Genomic DNA, 10,769 nt, shown 5'->3' with positions numbered 1-10,769 from the left:
CAAATCACTTATAGTGTTGTTGGCGGCTCTCATACGCCACCCATGCTTTGCATCCATAGGCCATCTATTAGTTTCATAAACTCCGCGAACTATGAGATTAATCTCTGAACCATGATCCACCAAAGAAACATAAGGCACCTATTTCTCTCCAATTTTTACCATTGTTTTTGTAGTTTCCCTAGCCCAATGACTTCGCAAAAAGTGACTGCGCGGTACGAAGATAGGCTCATCAGTTTCAACATAATGCATAGGCTGAACCCTCTTCTCTATCTACAAAAAAACAGAAGCATTTTCGACCATAACCTCATCCTCATCCTCATCCAACTCCTCAATTAAAACTCCCTGTGTATCAGTAGTAGGCAATCTATGTCTTTTTCTCTTTAGGACTTCTTGGAATTGATCTTGAAACTCTCTTTTCAAGATGCCCAAAACCTCAGAAATAGTAAAAGTCACCTCATTGCCAAGTATCTTTTCATTAAAGATTTTCTTCATGTCCGTAGATGTCTCAATATCGGACATTAATCTAAATCATGGCTGCTTTCTCTATTTAGGTTCCTACCTCTTTTCTTTCTTCTGAGCATCCTCCATTTGTCGTTCTGGCCCTGGTCTTGAAGACGGCCCTGCAATAGGTGGAGTAACAAACTCACCCCCTCTAGTCTTTTTAGCTGCATTTGGATTCTCTTCATCTCTCTTACGCTTCTCCTCAACAAGTACATCTGCTCCCTAAGATTTAGCCAAGTAGGCATAAATAGTGTACCTGTCAATAGGTCAATCTCAACCTGTCTTGGATCTAATGCTAGAACCTGCACTAGACAAAACAGCCTGCTGGATTTTTCCCTTGTTTGTCATCTCTATAGCATAGGTCCATAATGCTGACTGACTCTCTGACCCTTTCTCAATCTGGACTCCATATGTAGAGGCATCTCCTCTAACTGCCACATAATAGTACGCGCAGCCATGTCATCCACTAATTTCTTCATTCTGTCTTTCCCAAAATTGGTAGCAAGCAGAGCTTCTATTTCAGTCAACCTGATCTTGCCATCTTGTGGTGATTCTCTCCTCCAACTTCCTTAGCAAAGTAGACAAGATCTTCAAGAGAGATATGTTGCTTGTGAGAGGTATTTGACCGAAATGCACTCCAAGTAGCTACACCATATATTGTAATCTTTCTTGCTTGCACACATTCCTCAAGACCAGCAAATGCACTCTTTACCCGATTGAGCACTGTTTTCCGAGGGACAACTGAGAGCTGAATCTCTGGATTGTGAATAAAGTAAATGTCTATTACATCCAAGTTGAAGTTTCTTCTGCTCAGCTCCAGCAATCAATTAGATTGATACCAAGACTCAAACTTCTTGTTATAGCTTCTATGTACTCTCTATCTTCTGCATCATTATCACCACCAAGGTAAGTCCCATGTGCAAGAGATGAAACAATAAGATCGCCTGTTTCACCTCCAATTTTCAAGGTTCTAAAGTGGCCAGTCTTGTCCACCAATCGACAATGTAGGTGTCGACTCCCTCCTCTGATTACGTCTGACACTCATCGGCTTTTCTTCAACTTCAATCGCCTCTTCATCTTCAATTCTAGCGACCTCCTTATTGCCCTCTGATGGCCTGGTGTTGGGAAGAGGTCGATGTGAAGAGATGATACGCTTTTAGACTATTGCACACAGTTTGTTATGGAGGGCGAAGATGGGCAAAGGGGGAAACTTCAATGCAGGTTTTCCTCTTCTCTTTTCTCTGAGTTTCTCATACCCAGGATGGATTGCAAGCGCACGGAACAGAAGAGAAGTAGCTCGAAGGGAAGCCATGGATGCTGATGAATTTTCCTGATGGCCTAATTTGATGCTTTCCCCCCCTTGAACTGCCCACTAAGATAACATCTATTAAGCGGTCAAACAATCCTTTGAACCTCCGTGTGACATGTTGCTTTACAGCTGCCTTAGCTGCCTGCAAAGAAAGTGCTGAAAGCCCTACTTCAGGTAGAACTTCATCTATTTGGTAATTTCTGTGGAAAGAATTGTTTTGAAATAAAACCGATCATTTAGCAAGACAAAAAGATCCTGAATGCTAGCTTGTACCAAGTCCACATATAGTGCTCGCAACTTCAAAGTCAACTCTATTCTATCATCAAGGAGTTACTTTAGATCCGCAAGGACATCCAGGCTACCCTCTAAAATTATATCGTAAGAACCCTTTAGTACTGCTTCCAATGGCTTTTCTTGGGCTGAAACCTCTAATCCAAGGACCAAATCCCCCCCCCCCCCCCCGAATAGCTTTCGCAACAGATGCCATAACATAAGGGTCATGATCGCACTTTTTCAAACAAACTTTTTGGTGGATTCCACACCTCGGATACACAGCAACATGACAACATTGGTCATTATTTGGCATCCTTTGCGTTCCCATTGCAACCGAAAAGCGTACCAATTCTGTAAGAATGGGGGTTTGGTTTCAGCAAGCTGTTTCAAATCCTCGATTTCCTTGTTAGTGATAGCAGAAATAGCTCGCTTATCGTATGATGTAATGAGACATTTTTTGATGGCTTGCTCTCTAGATATCTCAGTGCTGAAAAACTCTACAGCTTAGTGGGTGCTTTGACAAATGCGAATTTGAATGTGTCCCATGAACAAGGCATCGCACAAACTTTAATCGTTAGGGGCTCTTGCAACAGGTCTAAGTCCAAGTGGTCATAGCTTAGAGCCAATGACATGAATGTGGCATCTAAGCATCTACTAAGGCAAGCAATCATGTCATCCCTTGTGTCTTCGGCTAGATTTGTGGCTAGTGTCAAGAATGATTTTCACTCATAAAAGGGTTTAAGGCGTATGGGTGGTTGGGGTTTGACATAATCAGAGAGTCTTGTTCTTGAGATCGTGGTTGGGTCCCTTGTACAATGGGTTAGGACTGGACTACTAATGGGGCACTGCTACTTGTGGATGCGGCTTCGTGAGTCTTGATAGAGTTACGTGGTACTGGTTTGGGAGTAGCAAGCTGACCTGATAGACTTGGTTGGCCTTCATGGGTATAATCAACTATGAGTCAATGGGCTTGGTGTCTCGAGGCTTATGCGGCTTTAGGCCTTGACATGTTGTATAACTAGGTACGGTTAAGCATGAGGGTAGCATTTGATCGATGCCTTTGGCTATTTTATCCTTAGGGATCCATATCCTGGAATTACCCTCATAATAGCCTTGCGCTTGCAATAGGTTCTTAGGAACCCATCGCATCTTGAGCGTACATCGTTGTCTGTAGCTTTGTCCTGGCCTCATAGGTTTTGAGGTTACTTTCTTATCCTTGCAAAGGCGTGGCCGATTGCCCATCGGTAATAGGCTCTGATGTTTAGGTACCCATTTGAACTAGAGTACATGGGCATTGGCTTTAGCCTTAGCGGGTTATTGGCGTAGAGGCTTGGTGGGTTGTAACAAGTCAGAACCCCCTCCTTAGACTTGGTTGCAGGCGTTTCTATCGGTGGCTTTATAGATCTCATAGGAGTTGTGCAACCCTTGCTGAAGGGGCTGCTACTATGTGGACATTGCCAATGGCTAGGTGGATACGTTGCCACTCATAATTGACATTGCAGTGAGCTTGCCTTTTAAAGGTTCGACCTAGTAGTGACACCGTGCCTATATCTTTAGTATTTAGCAACACATAAAAGATCATTGGTATGCTCTCAGACTCGATAGAAATTGTGTCCCTGCACTTCCCTAGGAGTGCATATGATCGGCTCCCATATGGGCTTAGTTTGGTGGTAGTGGGCTGTAATTGTGGTTTGCCAATGTGGTTCCTGCAATGATCGTGGGTTAAGATCTGCTCCCTCATTGATCAAGGCATTGGAAGTGCATGTCTGCTTGGCAGTGACCATGATGTGAAGGTAAGCAGGTTCTACAGCTTTCTCATCTTCATCGTAAATCTCCGTGATTGTGGCTACTCGTACCTTGACAGGGGTTCTAACATTGGTGGTTCATGCAGAGGATGCGTGAGAGGGTAGTACTTCTTGATGCGATTTCCATTGAAGAGCCTATGCCCTCACCTTCCAGAGTCTCAAGTTTGACAATACCCGTTCGGCTGATAGCACGAACCTTGAAAGGCCTTAGACCTTTAAACTTCATTTTCTGTTTATGCCCCTTAACGGAGTACAAAAGCACTAAATCTCCCTGTTCAAAGTTGCGCTTCTTGATATGCTTTTCAAACTAGCTTTTGCGTCGTGCTTTCTCACATATGAACGCATGGGTAGCTAGAAGGTTAGTTTCCAAGAGGCGTTCGAGTTCAACTAGACATTCCGTCCATGCCTCCTTCCCTTCCCATCGTTCGTGAAGTGCAATCCTCAAGCTAGAAATGAAGAACTCTATAGGTAGAATAACTTCAATTTGATAGGTTAACCTAAAAGGCATGTGGCTTACAATCGTTTTATAGGCTATGCGGTAAGCCCACAAGGTTGCCATCAACTTGTTATCCCAATCATTGTGTGAAGCAAAGACTACCTAAGTTAGGATGTTTACTAGAATTTTATTTGTGGATTCCACCTGGCCGTTTTCCTCTGAGGGTAGTATGGCGAGGATTTTCTATGGATAATTAGAAAGGTGGATAGAATATGTACAACCACTTCATTAATGAAGTGTGTTCCTTGGTCACTAACTAGTTTGATGGGGTAGTCGAATCGTGAGATTACCTACTCCCAGAGGAACTTGGCAATCATTCTAGTGTTATTCTTTCTCGTAGCTCTTGCTTTTGCCCATTTCATTAGATAGTCAATGGCTACAAGGATGTACTTGGCTTGGGAGTATTTTGCTGTAGGACTAATGGGTCCTATGAAGTCAATTTTCCATTTTTCGAAGGGTTATTGTGAAATTATTGGGGTTCGCTCCATCTGATCCTTGCAAATCGGGACCTTTGTCCACTAACACTTGTCACAATGCTTAACAAATCATGACGCATTGCAAAAAAGCATGGGCCACCACAGTTGAGACTGTAGCACCTTGCGGGTTGTCATATGTCCGCTAAAGTGTCCTTTAGCAATTTCGATGTGTGCCTCTAAGAGCGCATCATGCATCTCATGCTCGCATACGCATCTACGTAACAATCCATCTTGCTCTAGTATATATAATTGTCATGCTATCAAGTGATAGGGTTGGATCTTGAGGATAAGTCACCTAAGTTGGGCTTTCTCTATCAATCATTCATGTAGTCCATGCTCAAGCACTTGGACTATGTTGTCTGCCCAATATGGCATTAACTCCGCTCGAAATAAATCTCTCTTGCTAGATACGCAAAATAGGTGCGTGTTTGGCAACTAGTCGACAATGCCTTGTCCAATAGTGGCCTCTCCCTTTGGGATGCACAAAAATGCCTTGTCCAATAGTGGCCTCTCCCTTCGGGATGCACGACAATGCATTTGGCAACTAGTCGGCAATGCCTTGTCCAACAGTGGCCTCTCCCTTCGGGATGCACGACATGTGGTTGGCCATGTAGTGTTGCTTTTCTTTTCATACAACCACGGACAAGTCGAATTCTAAAAGCAGAAGGAGCCATCGAGCTATGTGTCCTATAGCACAAGGTTTGTTTACTAAATATAGCAAGGCTTGATGGTCCACAAGGAAAGTGAAAGGTGTGACTAATAAATAATGCCGAAATTTATTCACGGCAAGTACCATAACCAGACCTAGTAGTTCATTTTGGTCTCAGTGAGTTGTTGGCTAGCAAATCTCACTGGATAGTCAAGATTGTGTTCACCAAGTTGGCACAACATTTCCCCCACAGCAAGTTTCGAAGCATCAATATGTACGTGGAAGGTAACGGTCCAATCTGGGGCTTGTAGAATCGGTGATATGGTTAGAGCCTTTTTCAATTCCTCATATGCGCGTTGATATTCTTTAGTTCATTCGAATATAATCAACAATTTGTACAGAGGTCTAGTAATCAATGCATAACTGATGGGACCTGAAACGGGCCGGCACTGGCTCATGCACTAGCCGGACCTCTATCATGCGCTCAACAACCACATGGTCTCGCAGCCACCAGGAGCATGGATGACACATACATCATCTTCCTAAACATCTTGCATTTGTATCACGTCTCTAGTCCAACTCTAACCCAATTAACACTCCTCAGAGGGAGTCCCAGCACATTGCCAAATAGTACGAAGCACAAACGTAGGAGGTCCTCCCCCGGCTGACTGCCGCTACCTCACTGCGACTCTCCTACACCTTGGGGATTGGCCCCTCGATGCATCGCTAAACATATATAACACAATATCACATATAGTTCTCTCAAGGTACCGATTAATCGTATCCAGGAATGTACCATTTTCCTCACTTTCTTTCCCTTAGGACCCAACGCCTAGCCTACAGCTTGGAACAACCTTACTCTCAACGTTGGTCATGTTTCTCTAGAAAGCAATTGCCATGCATCCAAGAGGTATTGTCTGATACCTTTTATCATTTCTTTATGATTCATGCAAATTGTGAATGTCTATGTGCTCAAACAATTAAGACAATCAGCATTGGTGCACACGTGGAAAACGTTTCTTTCAATGATTTCGACTATCGCTCGTATGCGGCGTTGCATGGACCTAGCACCGAGAAACCCTCGTGCTACTAGGTTCTTAATCTTTAATTATCGACCAACCTAAATGGTATGCATAAAAACCATCAAACTTTCCATCATTTCATTCAGCATTTAAACACCTTTTATACACTCTACCCCCTCACCCGTTTAGGTTGTGCATGGTGCATAGGTTTAGGGTTCATTTTCCACATTTTTATTGTATGCAAAGCAATAAAAACTCACTAAAACATAAAGGTAGGGCTGAACTGAGACCAAACCTCATACTTCAGACCCCCCATACATACACAAACATGGTTCTTATTTTTCCTTAATTTTCGGCACTCAAAATCTATTTTTTCCTTATTTTTCTCCATTTTTCCTATTTTTCTTGTATTTTTTCGCAATATTAAATAACTAAAAATACAAAATGAGTTGTGGGCTATGGCGGTTAGGTTCATTTGCAGCAAAAGCACAAATTTAGTTGGTATGTCTTATTATATTTTCCATTTATATATCCAAAATACCCAATTTTTCCATATTTCGCGTGTTCTACGGGTTTTACACTACTAATTTCATCCACAACACTTATGATTTTCTGATTTTCTGATTTCAAACAGTTGGAAGACATTGCAAACAACATTATAATGCATAATCATCCCATGGGAACAAATATTCATGAAGCAACTTGCATAAAACATCAATTTCCTTTGTAAAAATGAGATTACCGTTCTTTGCGGGTTGCAGGTTTTTATTTGCCATATCTTGGGACTGATTTCCAGCCACCATTAATGCTCATGATAGTCCATAATCAGCAATCTTCCTTCCTCTTGAACCACGAAGCAATCCGGTCTTCATTGGACAAGCATCCGTCATCGATTCTTCTTCTTCTTCTTCACCACATGAATCTGCCCTTAGGGGAGAGAGAGGGAGGAGAGAGAAAGACTGAAATTAGAATTCTTCATAGAGACCACCATTTCTCGGGTGAGAGGCGGCGATATGATTGGCATCCAGGAGGGAATGAGGGGCAGTGATCAATTGCCATGGTTATTTGCAGGCTGCATGATGCATGATCATCCACCAAGCGCATTTTTCGGCGCTTGTTCCTCACGCCTTCTCTCCACGATTTGGTGCATGCTCCCTCCTCCAAACTTTTATGTGACATTAAATTTTGGGCTCCCAAAGGTCACTTGCCCATTTTGGCGAAATTTTGTCCACCCTTTGCATCTTGATCGGTTTCTTGGCCATTTCCCCGTTCGGACTCCGAATTGAGCTCTGAAAAATCTTGGGCATCCGGCTCGGCATTCCGCATTGGCGGGTAACTCTTGTCAACCCGCACAATAGTCTGAAAAATTATGAAAAATCAACAAGTGTCACTCGGGCGTCTTTAAAGCACTTTGCTGCTTAAAATCGTCCTAGATTGAGCCGCCGCCTTTGACGTTGAATATTTTTCCCTTGATATTCATAATTTTTAGTTATTTTTAAGCACTTCTTGGCACCAAAATTCTGCTCTCAATAACTCAGCACGAATAACTGATAATACCCTATATGACCTAAGAAGCATTGAACCCCCTTATAGTTAGTTGGGGGTGGAAGATCAACAATGACCCTAACTTTCAAAAATTCTGTGGCAATGCCATTCTTCGACACCATGTGCCCTAGGATGCATTCGTTCTTTACCTAGAACTGGCACTTTAAGGGATTTAGAGAGAGATGATATAAGCAATATTGTTCAAAGAATGCTCAGAGATTGTTTAAGTGTTCTCTCCAGCTCGAGTGAACACATAGGTCATCTACAAAGACTTCTAACTCTTTCATGAGCATGTCTTTAAATATAGTACATAGAAGGCATTGAAAGGTGGCTGGAGCATTACTCAACCCAAAGGGCATGACTCTGTAGGCAAAGACCCCCCACTTAGTGGCGAGTGCAGTCTTATGCTGATCATCAGGATGCCCCTGCACTTAGTTGTATCCAGAGAAGCCATCTAGAAAACTGTAGGCCTCTTTTCCCGCCACTCTCTCGAGCATGTTCTTAGTGTACGACCATGGGTAGTTTTCCCTCTTAGTGGAAACATTCACCTTCTTGTAATTGATGCACACTCTAATCTTTCCATTTTTCTTCATTACAATGACTATGGGTGACACCCAGTCTATATGCTCAATTTCATATATGAATCCCGCTCTCATTAGTTTGTTAATCTCTTCATTGACTGCATGATCATGTTTTGGATTCATAGGTACGATCGGTGCTTGACCGACATTGCATTTGGCGTCATGGGTATGTTATGAGTCACTACACTTGGATCTACCCCCTTAAGCTAGCGAATACGTCTATATACTCTCGCAAGGGAGAAACAAGACTTATCTCATCTTCCTCCGTCAAGTCATTGACAATAAAGATAGGTTGGGGTGTCTCCCCTTCCTAGGCTAGGTTCACCTCCTTGACTTTGGCAGGTCCCTCGATGGGTTCACTTGCTTGCCCTTGATGTTTGGCACCTAGTAGGATCACTACCCCATCACCCTTCTTGAACTTCATAAATCTCTTAGGGAGGTCCTGTGGTTTTTGTTGTTCGTCTGCTCGTGCGTTCTTACGGTGTTTTGCCTTTTCTTCCTTTAATCGTCTATGCCTCAGGTGGATGGGTAGGTCCCCCTTGATACCTCTGGTCTTAGGAGGCCTAGGTATTTTTGAGTCTCTCTCCGAACTCACTTTCGAATCATAATCAAATTCCCTGCCTTTGCTAGAAGAGGTAGTCTCTCCCGACGTTCGCAGCTCAAAGGGTCACTGTGTTCTAAGTACTGGTGTGGTATGTGGTTGGGTTAGGCCTACATGTTCAAAGTCTATGGCTCCTATATGTTCCAACCAAGTGCGGTCAGAATCCACGCGCATGACCCCTCGCTCTATCCTGAAGGTGTTCTTCCTTTGTGGCTTAGAGTTTGCTTGTATCTGTTCTATCTCTCCTCCTTCAATGTCATATTCTATGGTATCTATCTCACCCTCACCCTCATCACTGAAGGAGTGGTAGTCTTCATATTCGTCATCAGAAGCATTTTCATCTGACCAATCGTCCTCTCCTAGGTCTTAGTATGTCTCATGTCTTTGATCGGGGACTAGGGCCCAATTGTACACGAGGTTTAGGTCATGCATCCTGGTCCATTGCCACCTTGGTTCATCTAAGAGATCTTAGAGTGGCTTGAAATTTGCTGTTGAATTGCTAGCTAGCTTGCCAATCAAATACTCTGAAATCTCCTGTAGTTCCCTCTTGTTGTTTGGCACTTTGAAAGTGATAGGGTTGGGTCTTTTGCAAAGATTTTGTGCCATGATGCAAACCGGCACCGAGAGTGTACCCTTGGGCTTGCCAATCATTTTAATGGCCTGTTCAAACTTCTCATTGTTTGAGAACGACAGATCGATGGTAGTAAGGACATGCATCCAATTTCACTTGTCTTCTTCAAGACATGGGACATACTTAGTCAGGGGCCCGTAGGATTTCTTAATCTCAACATCACCCTTAAGCATCGTGGAAATGGTGTCAAGGTCGATTGGTAGTCTTCCAGGAGTCCATTTCTACCTTTACAGCTTCTAATCTATTGCCTAGAAAGATGAGACCACTCCCCCAATCTTTGATCAGTCTGGTATTGCGCATCGAGGGTCAGCCCAATAGGATATTGTAGTCCACTCCCTTCTTGACTATAAAGTCAACTGAGAATCGGACTCCTGTAATTTTCATTGGCCAGTTTTTTAGCACCCCAAATGGCTTCACTTTCATTCCATTAGCTAATGTGACATTGAACCTAACAGTCTTGACCGGTGGGTTGCCCCAAATCTGGAGCACTATGTGGCTCAGTACACTAACTCCCGCCCCTATGTCTATAATCCCTTTCCTTGTTGTGTCACCTAGGGCTAAGACCGATAAGACTGCATGCATCTCAGTGCCTTCCTAAAGAGTATTAACCTGCAAGGACTTAGGCACGGAGTACAATGTCAAACTCGGTATCTGTGTCTCTGCATCATGTTCTTGTAGGTCTGCAGCACCTTGCTCTCGTGATCCTTCAACCCACTACTTCAAGTCTCGCCATAGGGTCGGATGCTTCCTAAGCAGATCTCCCAGGCTTAGCATCATACGGGTGGTCAATAGTGGTGAGGAGGTCATTGGCTGCTCATCTTTCTCCTATTCTGGATTGTCCTGGGGGCCAATGGCCGTGATTGATTTTCTAGTCCATAGC

The 10,769-nt window shown here is 43.4% G+C and overlaps 1 pseudogene; it reads right to left on the bottom strand.

The window, feature by feature from the left end:
* Nucleotides 1–1,024: 1,024 nt before the first annotated feature.
* On the bottom strand, nt 1,025–1,813 carry LOC148040885 (uncharacterized; annotated as a pseudogene).
* Between the last annotated feature and the right edge of the window lie 8,956 nt (nt 1,814–10,769).

The sequence above is a fragment of the Lygodium microphyllum genome, chromosome 1 (genome assembly GCF_053477565.2).
Source record: "Lygodium microphyllum isolate KBCC chromosome 1, Lygodium_microphyllum_v1.1.10, whole genome shotgun sequence".
Lineage (NCBI taxonomy): Eukaryota > Viridiplantae > Streptophyta > Polypodiopsida > Schizaeales > Lygodiaceae > Lygodium > Lygodium microphyllum.
Note: the sequence above shows the minus strand (reverse complement) of the source record. Positions and strands in the feature narration are given on the sequence as shown.